The sequence below is a fragment of the Apium graveolens genome, chromosome 1, assembly GCF_009905375.1.
Source record: "Apium graveolens cultivar Ventura chromosome 1, ASM990537v1, whole genome shotgun sequence".
In the NCBI taxonomy this organism is placed as follows: domain Eukaryota; kingdom Viridiplantae; phylum Streptophyta; class Magnoliopsida; order Apiales; family Apiaceae; genus Apium; species Apium graveolens.
The window spans coordinates 10,429,995-10,453,494 of NC_133647.1; the positions used below are offsets into that span (position 1 = coordinate 10,429,995).

The following is a 23,500-nucleotide window of genomic DNA, read 5'->3' on the forward strand; positions in this document are numbered from 1 at the left end:
TTGACAAAATCCGCAGGGAAGATGAGTTTATCCACCTTAACCAAGACATCCTTCAATATACCTTGCAGATAAGTGATGGACCGATCAGCCAGTTGTAAGGACGTGTTTGTAGGTTTTGGATCAGGCAGACCAAGTTTCCTGAAGGCATACAATGGCATCAGATTGATGCTAGCTCCCAAGTCACACAAACACTCGTTGAAAGATAACTCGCCAATGGTGCATGGTATCGTGAAACTTCCTGGATCTTTAAGTTTAGGAGGCAGTTTCTGTTGCAGCACCGTACTGCACTTTTCCGTTAGAGCAACGGTTTCCAACTCTTCAAGTTTCAACTTCCAAGATAGAATACCCTTCATGAACTTAGCATAGATCGACATCTTCTCCAGAGTTTCCGCTAAAGGTATGTTAATATTCAATTTCTTGAAAACCTCTAGAAACTTGGGAAATTATTTGCCGAACTTCTGCTTCTGAAGTCTTTTAGGATATGGAGGAGGTGGATAGACCTGTTTGTCTCCTGTATTCTGCTCAGAAATAATGCGTTCAGCAGAATTTTTCTTCGTTTCCACTTCTCCATCCTTCTGATCAGCTGCATCATCAACATTTACAATTTCTAGTAAAGGACAGGCGCGAGCGCGCCTATATGGAGCGCGGGCGCGCTTGGCTTCTGTCGAAAATTTTCAGATTCTGAATTTTGATGGTTAGGGACCTTTCCAGACCTCAAAGTGATTGCTTTCAACTGTTCTTTAACTTCCCTCTTGCCTGGGTTAGCTTCTGTATCACTAGGAAGAGTTCTTTGTGGTCGATTCAGCAACACATTATCAATTTGTCCTATTTGATTCTCCAAAGTTTTGATCGAAACCACTTGGCTTTTACACATTAGCCTCAATTCCTCCAATTCAGATTTTTCATTAGCAGATTGACCGGCACTTCCATAATATTGTTGTTGCATTATCGGTGGTTGAAATTGTTGCCTTGGTGCATACTATTTTTTAAAACCAGGAGGGTTAGATGGCTTGGATCCAAACTGCTGATAAGGATGTTGTGGATGTTGCATACCACTCGGATTATTGCTCCAACTAAAATTAGGATGGTTTCGGTTTTTAGGATGATAAGTGGCAGGAAATGGTTTTTGTGATGTTTGAAAATTGCTCACAAACTGTGCTGACTCGCTAGATATAGCACATTGATTCGTCGCATGTGCACCTGTACACAGTTCACAAACACTTGTTATCTGATGAACTCCATACTTAGCCAGATAATCCACTTTAAGCTATGCCGCTATAGCCGTAGCTGTATCCACCTCTAAAATTCCTGCTACCTTGCCTTATGGTAGTCTCTGAGTTGGGTTTTGATATTCATTAGCAGCCATCATTTCAATTAGCTCATAAGCTTCCTCATAGCTCTTAGCCTATAAGGTTCCACCTGATGCTGCATCTAGCATGAGTCTCGACTGTGCTCCCAACCCGTTATAGAAGCAATTTATTACCATCCAATTAGGCATTCCATGATGAGGACACTTTCTAAGCATCTCCTTGTAGCGCTCCCAAGCTTCACATAAAGATTCTCCCGATTGTTGTACAAATTGGGTAAGAGCATTCCTGATTACAGCTGTTTTTGCCATAGGGAAGAATTTAGTAAGAAATTTCTGAGTAAGATCCTCCCATGTCGCAATAGAACCTGCTGGTAGAGAGTGCAACCACCTCTTAGCTTTATCCCTCAGAGAAAATGGGAAAGTCTCAGTTTCTCAGCATCTTCCGAAACACCATTGAACTTGAAGGTGTCGCAAATCTCGATGAAATCCCTAATGTGCATATTGGGATCTTCCGTTGGAGCTCCACCAAACTGGACTGAATTCTGTACCATTTGAATCGTGTCAGGCTTGATTTCAAAGGTATTAGCTGCAATGGCTGGTCTGACAATGCCAGACTGAATGTCATTGATTTTCGGTTGAGAATAATCCTTCAATGCTTTCGTTTCTGCTGCTGGTTCTCCCATTGCAATAATCACTTCTGTTTCTACTTCTTTTAATGTGTCCTTACGAGATTAAGAACGTGTTCACATACACGCTCGCTCGAATACCTAAAACACACAAGCAAAGTAAAATTGGTAAGAAAACTAATTTTGAGTCGGTGAACTTTAACGACCACTGATGACAAGCACATAAACTAAATTTAACACTGATCCCCGACAACGGCGCCAAAAACTTGTTCGCACAAAAACACGCAAGTGTACGCGGTCAAAAGCAGTATAAGATTAAGTTTAGTTCATTCCCACATAGATTGATTTAATTCAGAATGTGCACCTACGCAACAATGTATGATGAGTATTCACTGCTAAGACAAGTATCAAATTGAGTTTGATTATCCAAAGTAATTATGCTAGAATGAATTAACTACGAGATTAAAAATCAAGTTACTTATATGAAATAAAAACATGGGATTCTAACTTCATTGAATACTTCGTTCAGAGTTTATGCCTTTAATCATAGTATGTGATGGTTATGATAACAAATTAGATAACACTAATTTAGTACACGCTATCTTTCAATATAGGTGTACCTAACTACTCAGCATCCACAATTCAGATAGAAGCTAGGCAGATACCAATTATGTTTAGACCCTATATGTCTATAAGATTTGAAAACATAACGGTTTAAGAGAAAGTTATCCATTAAGATTACATAGGGCAGCGTGAGATGGCTAAAATTATACTACGAATTATGCATGTTAAAACATCCATAAACCTATGCTAGCATGGCAAGTTCTAAACCCCTATATCCACTTTCGCATTCAATAAAGATTAACAATACAACTTAGATGTTAGCTTCGCATCCAAGAAGATTAAGCACAACAATACTAGGAAATCAATAATTCATCACACACTGAAAACTTTAGGCAATCAACTACTAAACTCCATAAATAAATCTGTAAGAATCCCACGATAACAAATAGTTCATAATTGAACGGCTCGTCATCATGGTTTCCAATGAAAACATGATAGTAATAAGGTTCTGAATACTACAAAAGAATAATAAAGTATTAAGGTCTAGAAAACAAATCCGAAATAAGCATCCAAAGTATCGCCTAATTAGAAGAATACAGAAGAACGATATAGAACTAAATCTTCTTCTTCTTAGCCGTCTTGTGTGTTTTTGGTTTCCAGAGTTCTCCCTTTGTTTTTCCTTGTTGTTTAATTCATCTCCTTTTCTTTATTTATATGCTCCTGGTTGACTTGGCCGCTCATAATATCCAAAACGTACTAAAATCAGGATTCTGTCTGCCCGACCTAGCGCGGGCTCGCCTGTATGGAGTGCGGGCGCGCTCTGCTTCTGGAAAATAGGGCGCGGGCACGCCTAAGTCAAGCGCGGGCGCGCTTGGCTTCTGGAAATTTTCTGCAGATTTGTTGTTTCTCGTTCTGATCTTCTCGCAAGCACTCACACTTCAATTCCTAATCTCTTATCAACATAAAAGCATATAGAAGTCCATTCCTTCCTCCAACTAAAGCCTTGCACATACTCAACATAAAATGCATTAAAAACACCACATACTTGACGTTAAATTATCAACTTAAGCTGATATGAAGCGTTCTAAATGGATATAAAATCCACTTATCACCCCCAATTTTTGAGAAGATTTCTTATCATAAATTCATGCATATTAATAAGACTAACCCCAAGCTACAATGAACAATAAAACTTTACATAAACTAATTGACAGAAATACAATATTTATACATTAGGTGATTTCTTGAGTTTGACAGATACATACATCAGACAAATATCTCATCTCCTGTTTCTTCTCTAATAGTTCCTTTAACTTTACAAGTATTTCCAATTTCTCTAGGATTGGTGTCCCTCTTAGAGCTTCTGCAAGTTTGAGTTTGTCAGGTAAAGGATAACCACTCAATAAATCAACCCAACATTTTGAGAATCTTCCAGCTTTGACATTTAGAAATTGTCCATCCTTGGTAACTCTGATCATCCCCTTTGCCTTGAGATCTTCAGATTTTTGTATATACATATCTATCTCCTCCATATACTTTCTTTTCCTCTCCTCACTTTCAACCTTGTTTCTTACTCTTCTTTCTTCCCTTTCTACCAACCATTCAGCGAAAACAGATCTCCGTGCCTTGGTTGCAGTATCCTTATCCTTCAGTAAACTTGTCACTCTATTGATCTCTGTGGGTGAAGATGTGTCCATTAAGTTGCTGCTAAGAAATGTGAAGGATCCAACTTGAAAGTAGATTCTTACTTCCCTTAGTGTTACAACCCAAACTCTAACCATTTCTTCGGCTAATTTTTGAAAGTAGTCTTCATCTGAGATGCACCAGTTTAGAGGTAGAAAATCACTTTGATTGAAACAGTTCCAGATGGCCCTCTCAGTTACTTGCAGTTTCTTTGATGTTCTCCCAACAGATTTGTAATGAATTTTGGTTGGTGGCTTTACAAAAGGTAGGTTTGAGATTTTCTTTAAAGATGTTTGGCTTGAAGTGATTGGTATTTTCAGTAAGGTATTGGCAGTTTTTTTTGCAAGAATTTGGGCTTTGAGGTTTGAGGTGGTTTAGTATTTGAGTTTGTTCGCTTAGAGGGTTGAGCTTGGTTGATTTTGATTGGTAGGGATCGCTTTTGTGGTTCTGAGGTGTCTTCCTTCTTCTTTCTTCTTCTCTCTTCCCCTGTCTTCTTCTCATCTTGCTTCTTCTCATCCTGCTTCTTATCTTTGCTGCCAGTTGCTCTAAAGGTTTGACTTGGATTTGAGCCAGAAGGTGGTTGATCATCTTGCTTATGCTCATCATCATCCTTGTCATCCTTTAAGTTATATCGTAGGTTTGGGATCATGGTATCAACATTCACAAGGTATGCGTCACGAATTCTGATCATCTCTTCATCTTCAGATTTCTTATACTTCTTGCATTTTAGATCAGATTAAAGAGTCATAATTAGCCTCATATTTCCTCTAACATAATTTTTAGGAACAGTGAAGAGTTTGCATCTTTTAGTTGAAGGACAGATGTAGGCAACACCCTTGCTTGGATAGAGATAGGCCTCAGGAAAACCATCTATCTGAGCCTTCTTGAGTTCATGTAGCAATTATGTGTCCTTTGAAATGACTGTATGTAATTTGTCAATCACTACATCCAGCTCAGATGCTCTCAATTTCTGAATATGAGAGAGAGAAACCTGTAGACATCTGTCTAGTCCACTGTCATTCAAATTACCTACAATCCTTTTCTCCAGAAAGTTATCAATCTTGACAATCACCGCTTTAAAAAAGTTGATGTTGTTGGCCAATGCTCTTTTTTAAGTGATGTAGTTGTTGTGGAGAGACACCATCAAGCCTGGTAGAAGTTCATTGAATTCTTGATCTTGATAAGGTCCTTCTGCAGCTTTTAGAAGTCTTTTCTTTCCAACATCTTTAGATAGTTGAGCTTTTGAAGAACTTTGACCACGCTCCTTTGATTTACCAGCATCCCCAAATTGTTGAATCCTAGCTTCTATCTCCCCCTTAGTCTTAGGAACAGGCATGAGTAGGGGAGTTGGAATTTCTGGCCTCACAGTCTCAGGAAGTGCAGGCAATGGAATATTGAGCTTGCCCATGATAGCTCCCAAAACCACATAATTTTGCATTTGTAAATGCTTATGGGAGTCCACCAAGATCTGTATATCTGCTTGTTGACTCTGCACTAGTGTAGTGAGAGCTTGCACTTGAGCTGTGAGTGAGTCATTGGAGGACTGCAAAGTTGAAACTTGATCCTTGTAGAATTTGTTGAGGTAGAGATTGGTTGTTGAGAAGTAGATGGAAGAGAGGTTCCAAAGGTGTCTTGAACATCCTGCTTGATCCCTTCTATGAGCAATGTAGAAGCCTCATACCTACTTTGATGAAGCTGGTTCAATTGATCATTGGAGTTAACAATATGTTGTTGAACCACCTCATGCAAGGCTATGAAGGATTGTCTGAGATTTTTGACATCCTTTTCTAGAGAAGTCAGATCAACTCTTGCCATTTGATCAGCAAAATGTTGGAATTTGGAGCTGATTGTGACTTGAGAAGAAATAATTTCATCCATCTTTTCTCTTACTAGCTTCCTAATCTTGTCTTCATGGCCAGTTAATTTAATTTCTATTGCTTTACCAAACAGAAGAAAAGCTTTGAGTTGAGCTTTATGAACCTCATTAACTGCATCACAGAATTCCTCAAGAGTTAAAACTTTTGCATTTCTTCCCAGTATGGTCAAATAATCTTCCCTGAATTTAGCCAAAATAGCTTCCATCTCAAGACTGGAGTCCTTGTTTAGCCAAGCATCACAGTTGCCATCCTGCTCAGCTTCATTAACAATTTTAGCTTGTTGTTCTTGGACCTCTGTCTGATATGTGAGCATTATGGCCTGATAATCCTGGTTAGACATATCTGAAGTCAATGGTTGTTGAGAGATTTAAGCAAGTACAGATAACTGATCAACTAGAAGATCATCTATAGTTGTTGGTTGAGCTTCAGCTGCCTGTAACATTGGGAGATTAGGTGTTGTTGTGGTTGAGAAGTAGAAGGTTGATTTGATGGATTAGAACCACCTGTGACTGAGGTCACGGTTTGACTCACAGATTGCTCTGTGGTTTTGACAGTTTGTTGTTCCTCACTTAATATGGGAACCTCCATTTGATTTGGAAGAGAGTTAGCTAGGTTACTGTCATGTACTCTAGCCTTAAAGCCTTGCTCATTTTGTAGTGAGTTTGCACTTGAATGTACTAAACTTGCCTCCCATATAGCAGGATAATTGGCAATTGAACTCCTAGCTTCAATTGTTAGTGCAATTTGAAGCTAGGGTTTTTAGGGGAGTTGTTCCTATTACAGGAAACTCTAATTAAATTGGAGAGAATTTAGATAGATCCCCCTCATGAGTACTACCCTCAAACCTTGCAGCCTGTGAAGGATGATTTGCACATAAAGGTGCATCTGTAACTACCATGGGGTCTTCCATAATAACTGATGGATCTCTCATGTTTGTGATGGTGTCATCAAGGTCTACCCCAGCTATTAGCCTCTCCCCATCTAGATTTGGTGTTTGGGTGGTGATCACAGTTTCTTGAACCATGTCACTTGAAGTTAGCAATGCTTGAGAATTAGATTCAAGTGTTTGATTATAAGATGAAGAAATTTTAGAAATCAAAGTTTGAATCTCAGATTGGAGTGTTGGCAGCTCCCCCCGAAGAAAAGAGGGAGCTTCAAGTAATGTGCTCTCCTTGTGTGTGACATCCTTATTCCTTCTTTTATACACTTGAATGTGTTCAAATGATGGTGCAGACTCTTTACAAAGCACCAGGGACGGTGCTCTTTCCAATAGAGACACCCTGTTGAGAGGATGCCCCTAAAGCCTATTTTTGTCCCTCTTTTACAACTGCATCCTTTTGAGAGGATGCAGAGGTGGCATGAGTGGTTAGCTCCAAGTTTTTAGCCTTCTTTGGTTTCTTGACCAAGGTAGACTCTACTTGTTTGTCATCCTTACCAGTCTCATTGATAATTGGTAAAGGTACCTGCTTTCTCTTCTTTTTACTCACTTCACCCTTTTCAAAGGATTAAGTGGTTGGCTTCCTAGCAGCTATTGGTATAGAAGAAGGGGTCTCAGTACTGGAAGGTCCCTGCTGATGTTCCTGTGTTTGTACTTTCACAGGTTCAGGGACCATTACTGCACTAGATTGACTTACATTAGACCTCATGTCAGGCATAGGATAGGGATAAGTCCTAAATTTCTCCAATATGAATGGAGTTAATTTAAGACCTACCTGCACCTTATTTTTTGTAGTTAGTGAGCCAAATATAATTTGGACACTTGTTTACAATTGCCTATTTTTGTATTATCTATACCATTAAGTAAATGAATGTCTGAAACTTTATGATTTAAAGTAGACATGATAAACCTAGGAAAGAAAATTTCCTTACCTCTTACAGCTAGGGGCATTGTGAGCCTGGTGGCAAGTTCTCCAGGATCAATATACCAACATTCAAGTGTCTGTTATGGGCTATGGAGAACACCGGCTTCTGTACCACACTTGATATATTATCATATCATGTATTTCTGTAGGTGAAGGCCTTCACTATAGAATAAAACTAGAAAGACCATTCCTTTCTCATGTTTATTCTGTTCAGACTTGTTAGATTAATTCTTCCATCATAGTTTATGAAATCCATGAACTGATCAGCTAGTTTATCCTGTTTTGGCACCTCCACCAGATTTTCAGTTAAAACACCCAAAGCTGCATTCACATCTAGCTCATTGAACTCTATTTGTTGGCCTCCAATTCAGCAAGTCAGCACAATAGATACAGAGTTGTCATGCATATTTGTCCTTACTACAGCTGTTGTCCAGAACTCATGCAAGACATTCAGGTACAAGATTGGGTTAGCAGTTAAAGCACCTGAAAGATATGATTCAGACAAAAAATTAACAAACCCCTTGAAAGAATCAGGGGCCTGGTTAGCATCAGTGAAAGCAAGGTAGTTAGTTCCATTCTTGTAGATATCAACTCTAACATTGTTGAGTGCCATTGTTGTTGAGTAAGAAAGAATGGGTAAGAAAATGAGAGAGAAAGAGCTTGAGACAAGAGAGAAATCAGTTTGGATTTGAAAATTAGGTCACTTAGAGTTCTCGAAAGCGTAAGGATGTGTATGTCGAGATGCCTGGGTATTTATAGTAAAAGGTAAATGACTTATCGAGAACTCAAAATAAACGTTTAGAGTTTGCTTATCGAGAAGTCATTTTAATAAAATAAATACATATCGATATGTCATTTTCCTGACTCTTATCGAGAACTAAAAAATGACTTGTCGGGATGTCAAATAAATACCCAGTTTGTCTTAAATGGACTGAATTGTTTCCGATTTTCATTTGAATAAATCAAAATAACATCAGAATGATTTTGTCAAAAGTATTTTACTAAAACAATTTATTGAATTAAATTATCTCAGTTCTGAGTTATTTATAAGTCTAACAATATACTTGTAGAGAACACTATGAGTTAACACTTATAGAGAACTCTAGAATGACTTATCGATAAGTCATAATAAATCTTATCAAGAAGTCCCTCGAGAAGTCAGAAAATTGACTTATCGAGAACTCACTCGAGAAGTCTTAAAATAATTTAGCGATAAGTCGATTAGACTTATCGAGAACTCAGTTTTCTATATACTTTTGATTACTTTGATTCTGCCTTGTGCTAATTTTACATATTGAAAATGCAAATCAAACTTTAGACATTTTTCTTAGAATTAAAAAATTCCAAGCTAAATCTTTGAATTTTGAATAATAAATATGCAGAGATTTCTGAAATATTTATAATCCATATTTCAGTTAATTTCCAATTAAATCAAATTAATTTTAATTTACTAGAAATTAATCTGCTGCAAAACATTAGCTGAGTTCTTGCCTTAGGATGAAGAATTTAACATTCCAGTTTCACCTACAAGTCTAGTGAAAGTTGCTTCATCCAAAGGTTTAGTAAAAATGTCAGCTAATTGTTTTTCTGTTGGAACAAAAATGAGATCAATGGAACCATTTACAGTATGTTCTCTAATAAAATGGTACCTTACATCAATGTGCTTTGTTCTAGAATGATTAATTGGATTAGCCATAATAGATATAGAACTAGTATTGTCATACATAATTGGAATTTTGTGTAACTCTAGACCATAGTCCATTAGTTGATTTTGAATTCAAAGCACTTGAGCATAACAACTTCCAGCAGCTTTGTATTCAGCTTCAGCTATAGAAGTTGATACATATTGTTGTTTCTTGCTATACCAGGACACAAGTCTTTGTTCAAGAAATTGACAGCTCCCACTAGTGCTCTTTCTGTCAACCCTGCATCCAGCAAAATCTGCATCTGTGTATCTAAAACCTTCAAAACCAGTTCCCTTAGGATACCACAATCCCAAGTTTGGAGTCCCCTTCAAGTATCTGAAAATCCTCTTCACAGCCATCAAATGTGATTTCTTTGGATTGGCTTGAAATCTTGCTCACAGATATGTAGCAAATATGATGTCAGGTCTACTTGCAGTTAAGTACAGCAAAGATCCAATCATTCCTCTATAGCTAGAAATATCTATACATTTGCCCTTTTCATCTTCATCTAACTTTGTAGCTGTAGACATAGGTGTAGATGCAGGTGAACAATCAACCATACCAAACTTTTTCAATAAATCTTTGACATACTTAGTTTGGATGATGAAGATTCCATCACTTCTTTGACTGACTTAAAGTCCAAGAAAGTAACTCAATTCCCCCATCATACTGATTTCATATTCACTCTGCATAAGCTTGGAGAATCTTTGACAAAGCTTTTCATTTATAGAACCAAAGATAATATCATCCACATAAATCTGAACTAGGATCATATCATCACCATGCTTCTTGTAGAAGAGAGTCTTGTCCATTGTTCCTCTACTGAAATCATGTTTTAGTAATAATCTGACAGTGTGTCATACCAGGCTCTAGGTGCTTGTTTTAGTCCATAGAGAGCCTTGAGTAACTTTATACAAAATTTGGAAATTCTGGATCTTCAAAGTCAGGTGGATGTTGCACATATACTTCTTCTTCCAACTCACCATTGAGGAAAGCACTCTTGACATCCATTTGATATACTTTAAAATTTGAATGTGCAGCAAATGCAAGAAAAATCCTTATTGCTTCAAGTCTTGCAACTGGAGAAAAAGTTTCATTAAATACGCGGACGGAAGAATAAGAAGTGAGTTTTAATTAAATAGGCATTGGTATATATAAACTCATTACATTGGTATATATAAGCTCAACCCTGCATTTATTGATAAACTTGGTGGTGTGAAGTTACTCTGAACCAAATCTTGCCTGTAGAAATAAATCATTAGTCTGTTCATTAGAGATTTAATTTATTTAGTTAGGTGGAAAGAGCAATATCTGGTCTGGATTAGTTTCACAATTTCTCTTCAATACCGGTAGAAATTACATACATGTTTTCCTTTGAGTAACCTCATGTAAATTGTAATGCTTAACAATAATAATTATCAATTTTCGAAAAAAATGTAGGGCTGCATATAAAGGGTTTGCTGATAGTATACGCCTTCTTCTTTTTTGGGACGCATATAGGGGACGCCAGGACAAAGATGGTATATGTTAAAGCTCTGCCTTCGTATCGGTAATTGATTTATATTGCATGTCTTTAGAGCCAAATTGGTTATTTAAGTAAGCCAATGATCTGTTGTAAACCATAAATTTGTTGTATCTTACAAATTTTTTAATCCATATCATGAATTTAGGCTGTACACCAACTGCATATCTGATGCTATGCCAACTGCATTATATATGTACAGATATAACTCAGTTTAATTATTTGACAGGCATAAATCAAAGTCAGAGGATGAGTTCTTATGTTCTTATACATGATCTTCTTGAATGAGAGCAAGGAATTCTAAATTTTGCATATTAGTATGGCTGTTACGGTTCAGTAACTTTCTGATGATGTATGCAGTATGTTTGGTTACTTCATAATATCTGTAATTAGTCAAGTTAACGGCTCCATAATCATTATAAGTTGTATTAGTTGAGTGAATTACTTTTTTTATCTTGTTTTGCTGATGCACTTGGTTTCGCAGCCTCCCTGCAATACTGATTTTGTTTAAATGTTTGTTTACAGGGGCTGATGCAGTTTTTGCTTCATTTTTGCTTGATTTATGCTGTTGCAAGGGTTCGAGTGGACTGTTCATCTGGGTTTGTGTGTATCCCGAGAGCAGTAGTATTTTTGTGGTCTTTTCTTTTCTTCTGTTCAAATTTGAGTGGATCAGGGAAGACTTTTTCTTTTGGTTGCTGTTGGGCCATTTGGGCCAGGGATGTCTTTGGGCTCTCTTTTTTGGAGATGGTGAGCAGGTGTTTGTTTTTAGATTGTTAGTGGCCTTTTTGGTTAAGTCTTTTAGCTTTGTCTTTCTTATTTTAAGTTAGGTTTGATTTTTGATGTAATTTATTTTTGTTTTTTGTTTTTTTTTGTTTTTCTTAGAGCCTGTTCTAAGAGAAATTTTGAGAATTGACTCATGTAAATTCTTTCTCTTTTATATAATTTACGAGGCTTAGACCTCATTTACCAAAAAAAAAATACCAGAATGTTAAAAAAGAATGTTACAATAAGATATAAAAATGTGACCAAAAGATTGAATTGAGTGTTATAATAGCAAATATGGTGTTACAAAAGAGTCTATTCCAACATATTTTTCAACATATTTTTGGTGTTATTAAGGGTAAGGTGTGTTGCAACAGTGGTTACACCTTCAACTTGTTACCATAAAAATAGAAAATATAACTATAGGTACTCTATTATAACATAGTGGGAGGTGTTACCAAAATTTCAAAAAGTGTAACCGTAGACACTTATGGTAGCAGAGGCAAATCCAACACCCCCAAATTTTCAAAAAATGTAACCATAGCCCATTTTTTGCTTTAGGTAACACTTTTTGGCCATTTTAACACTTTTTTTTGGTGTTGCTACAGGTCAAATATGGTGTAGTGATAATAACTTTTAGTAATTAAATTGATCAAGTGATTAGAATATATGTCGATGTCTCTCGAGTATCAATGCTCTCAGAAATCCAATGATACTCTCGCATTCACATTCATTCGGCTAATCGTATGTGTGCCTCTAATTAGTACACTATCTCTCTATCTACTACCATTATTGCTTATAATTAGTCTATGATATTTTACAATTACACAAACTAAGCATTAAAACATGTCAATTAGAATCACTTAGACGAGTCAAAATACTGTGAAAATCAAGCCATTATAGTGGTATAAACATAGTTTTTCTCTGCGCCCTAGATTACGACTAATCACTCATGCTAGGAATAAAAACAAGTAAAAGAATGAAGAAACCCATAATAAATATATAATACTAAAACAAGAGAAGAAAATAGTACCTCAAATAATTGTAATGGAGAACAAAGCTAAAATAAAGTGTATGTGAAAAAGAGCAAGAACCCTAGCTCCGGTATAAAGTACGTAAGTCTCTCTTCTCCGAGCTAATAATAATAAAAACTAACTCCCTAAAAATAAATTCTGATGTTATATCTAATAATCAAAGTATTTTCTTATTCTAATAAAATTACAAGAGACACTTCTAAACTGAATAGGATTCTTTTGTTAAAAATTCGCAGGTCTATGTTTTTCTCTATTTCTAGACTTCTCCAGATGGATTTTCCTTATTGGACCAGATCTGAATTAAAGAAAATTCCGTGGGTTTCGCTTGGACTGTAAGATCATCAAAATCAGACTTCTGGATCTTTAGATACGACCCAAACTGTATTTGCAACCCGTGTAGACAAATAATACGAATTTTCTTCTATTTCCACTCCAAAATAGGACTTTTTGCTCCAAATCCTTCCAAGTTTAGAATTTTCTTGTATCCTACAATAAAACATCAAAACCTATTGAACAAATATCCAAATCAATGCAAAACATAGTAGATATGAGGACAAAAATCATCTAAAATATATATATAACTATACTCTATCAGACATCCCCACACTAAGCATTTGCACGTCATCAGACAAATAAGGAAAATAAAAACTAAATCCTAACTAACTAACATCACTTTTTTGGATTACACGATTGCATTGAGCATATGCAACAAGCCGTTAAACCCCTAGGCAGCCCTAGTAGGACGAGTTTTGTCTCGTGAGGGCTTATAGTGAATCTACCCTCAAAATCCATATATTTTCTGCCAAGTCTCAAGTATGTAACATCTCACAGCACTCTACACATGTAAACCCCAATTACACAATTCTGACAGTCTTTTCAACTCGCACATCATTTGTACACAAATATCTAAGCACGCACATATTGTATAAATAGACAAAAATGTCATGAAATAAACATCAAGGTCACCTTTAGTAAGTAACATGCTATGGGTAGAAAAACTCACAGAACTCTCAAATCACACAAGTGTATAGGCTAAGTGTATTCGCTCAAGTTCAAACAATAAAATCACGCGCTACCATAAGCTTTGTTTTCAACCAAATCTCCACTAATTTGAATATATGCATGCACAAATCAAAAGGTCTTTGTTAAAGGTTGTAATATGGCTAAGGTCAAGGGTAGGAAATCAAGAAAAAGGCTAACACGTGGCTAACTTGATAAACTAATAGAGCATAATGTTCATTTTTAATTCAGCATTCAACATGAAATTTTGATCATGTAAAAGCTAGGTGAACTTTCACAAGCATTAAACTCTAAGCACATATTACCATGTACTTTCTCACTTCATATTGCACAACCCAATGAACACAAACTCTTTTTGATCTTCTCCTTTTTTTTCAAAGTTCAAGTATTTCTCCGGTAACCAAGAGCAGTGAAAAGTCACCAAGAAAAATAAGAGATATTAAGTTAATCCTTCGTAATTTCTAGTACATTGTACTTAATACCAGCACATGCACATGGATCGTCCCATTCATATGAAATTACACTTTCCATCCATTGGTCTCAAAGGAGTATTTAACTTTTTTTCTTTCTTTTTTTTTTCTTATTTTTTCAAGTTGATACCCAACAAATTATTCACACTTCAAGAAAGAAATTCCCACACTATGTATCACCATCCCTCAAATGAATCAAAATGCTCTACTAGTAAATCAAGACAAGAAAGAACAAGTAGGTTCAAGCATATAGAGTGGTGATATATCAAAAGAACGAATTAAAAGATCAAAGGGGTTCACTAGGGATAATTCAGGGGTACTGTTTAGGATAAAATATGGTTAAGTTCTAGTGCCATTATCATTTTCATGCATACACATACAACGCAGTCTCAACAAGATTTAAAACGAGTTCTAGAGCGACATATTTCATGATGAACAACACACAACAACAAAATCCAATTGATATAAGATGTACCAATCACAAGGTGAAAGCATGCTTTAGTACTTACTAAAATTGACAAAGATGCATCTCAAGTTTTAAAAATTTTTGCAAGCACATGCAATGAATTATCATGCGACAAATGATTTTGTAAGGATATGACATATCAACTAATCATGCAAAAGAAGCTCACAACATGTGTACTTATCCTTGTTAACACACTACGAGATATGGCAATATACAAGATTTTTTTGATTTTCTATTTTTTTAATTTTTTTATGATTTTTTTTTATTTTAACATTGAGAACTCATCCCCACACTTAAGTGATTCATTGTCCTCAATGAACTAATTAACAAAATACAAAAAGAGCAAAATAAAATTCTACACTAAAAAGAAAGAAAAACTCCCCTGGGATTAAGGTGTATGATGAGAAAAATATCTCTGAATAGAAGCAGAGATGTCATCCAATCGTTTCCCCGTCCTCTCTTGATTTTGTATGATTTGAAGTTGGTTTAACTTTAGCTCAGCAACTTGCTGCTCCAGAGTTTGTACGGGTTCGTCAAGTTCTTGCCTAGACTCCGTCGAATGACGTTTGTGAGGCACTAAAAATACAGCCAGCTTGCCACATCGACGCACTATATGCATACCAATCAGATATTCAACATCAAGTTTGGAAGACCAGTTGTCCGCGACTTTGAGATTTGTAGTTTTACGATTAAAGAGGGTCAGTTTCTCAGCAATGCGAGTTACAAATCCACCCATGACAAGACCATATTTAGATCATTTAGATTGATATATGAGCCTTTCAATCAACAATGTCGTCCAATCTATTGAAAGTTCGGCATCAAAGTTGTACAACAAAGCAAGTTCCCCTGTTTGAATTTTGTTGTTAATTTCAGCACAACGATATATTGTAAATGATAGAAGTCGAGCAAAATAACGGTAGCAAGGGCTGATGATGGCTGAAGCAGAAGCACTTTGAGCGTGATATTTTTCAGTATGAGGCAAGCCTATAATTCTGATCCAAAAAGGTGTAGCGTAATTTTCAGGAAGTGGTTGTTGCTCTACTAACTGCCAGTTAAACATGTGAGATAACTGAGTTTTTGTAATTTCATGAGTTGTATTTGCAATTTGAAAAGATAACAAACCGGCAGCAGTAATTGCGAATGAGCTCAAAAACTCACGAGTAAGAGCACCATAAGATGGCTTATCCATATTCAAAAGATCTCTCCATCCAACTTTACCCAGTCTACGCTCAAATTCCGTTGTGCACGTCAAGTGAAGAAGAGCATCATAATCCACATACTTATTTGGGAATATTTGACGTCACTGTACCATATTTGACCTGTAGCAACACAAAAAAATATGTTAAAATGGCCAAAAAGTGTTACCTAAAGCAAAAAAACGGGATATGGTTACATTTTTTGAAAATTTGGGGTGTTGGATTTGCCCCTACTACAATAGGTGTCTATGGTTACACTTTTTGAAATTTTGCTAACACCTCTCAATGTGTTATAATAGAGTACCTATAGTTACATTTTCTATTTATATGGTAACAAGTTGAAGGTATAACCACAGTTCTGTTGCAATACACCTTACCCTTTAGTAATACCAAAAATATGTTGGAATAGACCCTTTTATAACACCAGATTTGCTATTGTAACACTCAATTCAATTTTTTGGTAACATTTTTATATCTTATTGTAACATTCTTTTTTAACACTCTGGTATTTTTTTTGGATAAACGAGGTCTAAGCCTCGTAAAATATATAAAAGAGAAAGAATTTACACGAGTCACTTCTCAAAATTTCTCTTAGAACAGGCTCTAAGAAAAATAAAGAGAAAAAAGAAAAAACAAAAGTAAATTACATCAAAAATCAAACCTAACTTAAAATAAGAAAGGCAAAGCTATATTAGCAATGGAAAAGGGGAAAAGACAAGAAAAAAACTGCACTGCCCATATATTGTAGTACAAGGAAGAAAGCTTTCCGTCAAATTTAGAGACTACTGGATGAACAGATAGTCCACAGTATTGTTTCCCTATACGTGCAATGTAAATGTCGATGATCTTTTTGAACATGTTATCCCCTTGGATATGTGGTTTTTCTATGAACTCATCTAATGACATCTACTGCAAATTAAGTATAGAGAATGTTATTTGTCTATCCGTCTGCTGATATAATTGCATTTTTAAGTATCTTCTGGTGATCAATCAACAGGAGCAAGCAGAATATATTGGTTTTACACTAAGCAATATTACAATAGGTAACATTATTTCACTATAGCAAAAAGTAGAGGTTGATCTTATTTGCATACTGAAGACAGTTTCTAGGATGTGACCAACTGCAATGTTGTTAACAATCGCAAATATTACCCTTGAATATGTATTTTTGAAACCAGTACCTAGACTAGCTCCAAAACTTACCAAATTTCTGATAATATAAAATGTTGCTACCTTATCTTCAAGGAAAACGGTGTTACCTTGCAAGCCTGAACTTCAATGTCATCAATCACGATTTGATTCGATAGAGGTCTCAACATGCAGACAAAAAATAAATCTGACTTCTGGAAAGCCACATTTTTAGCATGCCTGCAATAACTCATCGCATGTCAAGTAAAAGGTGTATGTTTTAAGGTAAGTGAGAGGCACGTGATTTGCATTAAAGTAGCCCCAAACTGCAAATCAAGGTAACATTTTTTGTAGTGACATCTGATCAAGGACTCACAGCTTATATATAAAAAATCTCTTTGCACGCCTACATTTTATAGTATCTTCTATTTTGACATTTTCTTTTTATGCTATTTTTGGCAATCTAAAACATGACTTCATTGTCCAAACAGTTGAACTATTTTACTATTTATCTAATCTTTTCTAGAAATTTCCAGGTTTTTCAACAAAAAATTTCAGAAGCCGGAGGAGAGAAGGAGGAGAGGGAGGCGGAGAGGGGAGTCTGAGGTAAAGTAAAAATTATTTAAAGGAATATGCTTTGGACATAATTTATGTTCTTTGCTTATCTGTTTGATATAATCTATAGCCACTATATTTGTAATAACCCCAATTTTTGGAAATTTTTGAAACCCTTATGAATAGTGATTTTGCAGATTATGTTGAATGAGAAAACTTTTCATGCCACACTATGTAGGGGTTCTGTTATGGATATTCTGAGATTTTTTTAGTACTCTATATGGTATATAAGTGTATGTAAAGATCGTCAGAATCCAATTCCGAACGCTTTGATTTTTCCCGGAAATCCACTAGATACGGAAAGAATTGAGTATAAGGTAACAGGATAAAAAGGATTTAAATTCAAGGATTATAAGAGAGGATCATAAAAGGATTATAATGTATTGAGAAAGGTTAAGGAAACCCAAGTAATAAGATCACGAGTATGATCCCTCAAACGATAAACGAAAACGAAAGTTAAGCGAACCGTATAACAGATTAGCGGTCATTAGGCAAACAATTAGGAAGTTAATCAAAGAGGTTAGGGATGATGAGGTCATCCAACCAATAAGAAGAGGGCAAGTAAGGGATGATGACATCACAAAGTGACATAAGCATGACATAGGAGGGAAGGAGGTGTGGATGAATGATAACCACACAAAGTTCAAGGTTATTAAGGTAATTAACCAAAATCTAAACAAAAACAACCAACCAAAAACAAATCAAAGCAAAAACACAAAATCATCTCTTTCTTCCAAGCTTGCTCTCGGCTTTTCCCCATTTTCAAGAAGAAGAATTTCAAAATTCAAGCTCCAAGCTTCCTTAATTGGTAAGATAATTATCTAGTACTCCTTATGCATAGATATAGCTATTCCACGAGTTTAAGCTTCAAATTCCTTCACAATCTCTTCCAATAATTCAAGGAAGAAGATGGTGAATAGTTACTTTCAAAGAAATAACTTTAGTTTCTTGAATTTTTATGAAAGTTTAAGGTTATACAAGCAAGGATCAAGGTTCTTTAGGCATTCAAAGCTCTTGTGTTGTGTTAAGAAGCTTCAAGAAGGTATAAACTCCAAACCCTAGCTTTAGTTTTGAGTATTTAGGAATGGTTATGAGTAATATAGTATATGTGAAGCATGAAGCTTGTTTGTTTAGAGTTTGGGTTGGAGTGGTAGTGGTATGAATGCTGAATCTTGTTGATTTGTTAAAGGAATTAAGTATAGTTTAAGTTCATGATGAGAATAACATAAATTGGAAGAACTTGAGGTGTTGGGACTTTTGTAGTGTGTTTTGGATGGATGTTGGTTGTATGAATGAATTGGGATTGATTGGTGATTGATTTGGATTGGGTTAAATTTGGGAAATCGCGTAAACATAGCCGTCGTAATGTCCGATTTACTTTAGACTGCTTTTGTTCATAACATTAGGACCCGAGAACTCCCTGCTAGGTTTTGACCATTGCCATGTTTAGATAGTTTATGTTACGAGCTTCGTTTTGATATGTGGTTCGTTTGATTCCGATGTACGGTTTAGGAGAAACGGCCGTTTTACGTAACGATGTTTCGCGAACGAACCCTTACCCCTCGCCTTACTTTGAAACATATGTTAAAGACCAAAAAGGGCTAATCGGAGTATGAAACATTTATGTACAGTGTGTTAGGCAGTTGGTAAGACACTCGCGAAAGAATCTCCTTAAAACTCGTAATGGTTAAATTATTAAAAATGGTGGAGCCGAGGGTACTCGAGTGAGTTAAGAGAATCAGTAAGCGCAAAGCGAGTGTTAGAGTCTAATTTGGTTAAAGTATAGATTTACAAGTGACTTTGGTTTAATTCCAACTCACATGTTGTTTATAGGTTACCAGACTCGTCCCGAGCCATTTGTAACCCCCAGTCGCTCAGGCAAGTTTTCTACCCGTATAACTGTTGTTGTGATGTATATGTGTATATGCATGATCTTGCGATAAATGCATATTTGTTATTAGCAAATTCTTGCGATATATTGTAGCATGTGATATGGTATATATATGCATGCCTGTTTCATATTCTTGATTTATATATCTGTTGGTTCAAATGCTTATAGCTGCATAATACATATGCTAGAGATAAGCGGTATATGAGTATACCCTTAGTATAGGGGATAAAAAGGTGAACTTTTTCTAAAACCGGGAGGCGAGGCTCCCGAGTATAAGATATATATATATATATATATATATATATATATGAATAGTTTTCAAAACTATTAATCGAATAAGGTTTATTCGATAACTTTATTTTATTTAATGAATATTATTTGAATATTCATTCGAGGACTTATGACTCTATTTATTACATTGAATGATTATTAATTGGATATTCATTGAGGATGTATGACTCTGTTATTTTATTTAATGAATATTATTTATAATATTCATTCGAGGTATTATGACTCCGCTTATTATTTAATAATATTCTTTATTTTATTAAAGAATAATGTTTCGATAATCAAACTTATTTTCGATTATTCAAATAAAGATAGTACTTTCGTATAAGTATATCTTTGGTTATTTAATACTCATTTCAAGTATAAGTTTTACAATTTCGACCTCAATTATTTGTATAAAGATTATCCTTTATGGGGATATTATTTAAATAATAATATTCAGATATTTTCTAATATATTGAGACTGATTTATTTTATTAAATCAGCATTACTCCAAACATTCTTAAAAATGTTTTCGAGTCTTCAAAATGAATTTAAAAGGTAAAGCGGATCCCAAAACTTGTTTTCAAATTCAAGATCTTCCATTTTAAGGGGACTTGAATACTCGCTCAAAAATCTAAGGGATCCGGCTCTGTGGTGTATTTTATATTCGCAACAAGGTTGCTGTTTTGATGAATGAATTGATTACTTGCCCAATGTTCGGGAAGTAAGCCCATCTAATTGAGTCGGCATAAGCGACAGGCCGGGGTACGGTCTATCAAAGTGTAAGTGGCTGGGTGGTAGTCCATCAACGCGTAAGAGGCCGGGTGGCGGTCCAGCATAAGGTCCTAATATGACCAGGGTGATGACCGGTGAGGGATTCATCCATCTACTAGTAGAAAAGGTTACTTATTGGTATCTTTGCCTGATCAGCAAGATATCGGGTTTATGCCAAAATTCTTTCCTTTCCAAATTTATTGAATATTGCAACTTTGTTCATACCTTACATGACAGAGGTTTTCAGGAAATGTATGGGAGATATATATGAATATATTTATATATCGGGACTTAATGAAGCATCTCGTAACTTCATTATTTACAATGATATTTCAAGGATTGAATCTATTCAAATTTTGTCTTGTAGTCTCATCTATGTGATGAACTTTTGAAACTATTATATCTTGAACGGTGGTAGTTCAAGTAGTATTTGAAAAAGATATAAGTATATGGGAGTATCTGGTAACTTCATCTTTTAAACTTATATCTAGTAAATGATTATCTGATGCATATCAAAGATTTTGCAGAAAAACGTTGAGACAAGGTTAGATATATGAGATCACCTTGCAACGATAGTTTTATATAGTTATAAACTGGAACTCTGTGTATATTATGCATGGAAGAGGACTTTTAAGATTTTGAAAAGTATATATATGTATATACTGAATATTTTGCGACTTCATCGCATTAAGATATCAAACTTGGTTCATTTCTTTTGACTAAGACTTTCATGAGTACTATGAGAAGGCTCATATATTGTTAATCATTATACATATTATTTTGGTGGCTTGCTGCTCACCCTTGCTTTCTTCTTTCATCACACAACAACAGATAGAAAAGATGAACAGGACCAAGCTCCCGATTCGCAAGCGGTTAGAAAACGTTCTGCAGTCTTCTGGAAGCGTTGATGCCGCCGTACTGAGGTAGGAGCTACCAATAGGCTAGGTTTTAAACTATTGATGAACCAGACTTATGTATAATATGAATTGTAATAATGGCAAGAAATATGTAAATTTATTCAGAACTCTTTTAAGATGTAACGGTTTATAATTGTGGAATATAAGGACTTGTGTTATTTTCGAGTGTTCATCTATGAGACTATAACTTGTGGTATGTGTATTTATTTTGGGGTCACAGTACAGAATAGTTGATTATTTCTTAAGATTGGGTGTTATTAAGGGAAATGGAACTCGTGACAACCCGGATCCCAGACCCTGGATTTGGGGGTGTTACAATATTACACTTAGGATTTGTGCTGGAGAAACTTGTTATCGCATGATTGCAAGGCAGAACACCAGCAATTTTTTTTTACAAATTCTAATTGACAGTTTGACACCATAAACATATCATTGCCTCAAATACTGTATTGAATCTGTGAGCAGAAAACCCTAAATTGGACAACTTTTACACCTTATATATTTTCAAAGTTTTCTTGTTAGGACTTGGGATATATAGACATTCATTTGTTTTGATTAAACTCTCTATCAACTGAGCCTCTACGTGAATCTTGTAATTATTCATCCACCAACTCATCAAAATAAGAGGATATAATTTATTAGTCTAATTTGTTACTGGTATAACTCTTCGAGATGAATATATCTTCTACCTGAAAGCTACAACTTCCAAGAATTCAGTATTGATCTACAACACAAAGGCAAAACAAGAGGTTGAATGATCAAATACACATTATGCAAAGTTTGAGAATGACCATTAGCAGAAGAACTATGTACAAAGGTCTTACACCAGTTTCTTCCTTGACTTCTCTTACAGCTCCAGTAAATATCTTCTCCGATTGATAATATCAAATGAAAACAGTTATAATCATCTTTTATATGATGAAACTTAATGGGCGGACATTTACTGTAATGTGTAATATAAAGATTAAATATAAATAAACCTCCTGAATAAAACCAGTAGGTAGTTTCCACATGCCAGTAAATGCAGGGGAAAAGACAAGAAAAAAAACTACACTGCCCACATAAAAAAACAAATGAGAAAAAGGAAAGACGAAACAGATTGACAAACATTCACTTGATGATAACAAAATATCCAATTTTTCACATTATATGAAAAACATTCTGTTACCCCCAAGCACACTAAATATGTAGGTATAATACCACCAATCTCATATACTCTGCCACTTAAATTGTGGATGTGGTGGTGGCGATTCTTAATTATTATACCACAAATTTCAACCAACCTCCCTAAATTTTCCAAAAAAAATCCATAAACCACTAACTAAAAATAAAATGAAAGCCTAATTGAACTAATTACAAGGAACAGTCACATCAATCAATTGTTCGCTCGAATCTCGGCTATATTCTTTAATTTAAAGTAAATAGTAATATGTAAACAAAAGCAGCACAATTAAGACATAGAAGCACACCATACATAAAAAAATAAAAAGAGACAATTAGATTAGGCTTGGACCTTAAAAGCATGTCTAGCTTTGCAACCCATAAGCTGAAAAGTACTCTGAAGAACAGGCCTTGTGTATCGAAATGATGACGACGACAACACCGACTCTTTTCCTCCTCCTTCATCACTTACAACCACTATATCCAGCACCTTGCTCACTTCCGTAGTTCCCGCCATTTTTCTGAACACACAAACTATTAATTAAAACAACAACATTGAGTAAACAAAAGAATAGATCAAGAAAAAGTATAATGCTCAATTAAAAACACAAACGGATGTTTCCGGTATCAGAAAAAGATGCTTTTATCTGGTTGACCAGAACCACCGC

The 23,500-nt window shown here is 35.4% G+C and overlaps 1 long non-coding RNA gene and 1 other non-coding gene across 3 annotated transcripts; both read left to right on the plus strand.

The window, feature by feature from the left end:
• The first annotated feature begins 1,496 nt into the window (after window positions 1–1,496).
• On the plus strand, window positions 1,497–1,603 carry LOC141680855 (small nucleolar RNA R71). Its single transcript, XR_012558433.1, has one exon. It is a non-coding gene; the product is annotated as a small nucleolar RNA R71 (small nucleolar RNA).
• Window positions 1,604–10,705: 9,102 nt separating this feature from the next.
• LOC141660768 (uncharacterized) lies at window positions 10,706–11,931 on the plus strand. 2 transcript variants are annotated; one of them, XR_012549883.1, is made up of 2 exons: window positions 10,706–11,480; window positions 11,654–11,931. It is a non-coding gene; the product is annotated as an uncharacterized LOC141660768 (long non-coding RNA). The 2 variants fall into 2 exon arrangements; XR_012549884.1 differs by having other exon boundaries at window positions 10,706–11,155.
• Window positions 11,932–23,500: the final 11,569 nt, after the last annotated feature.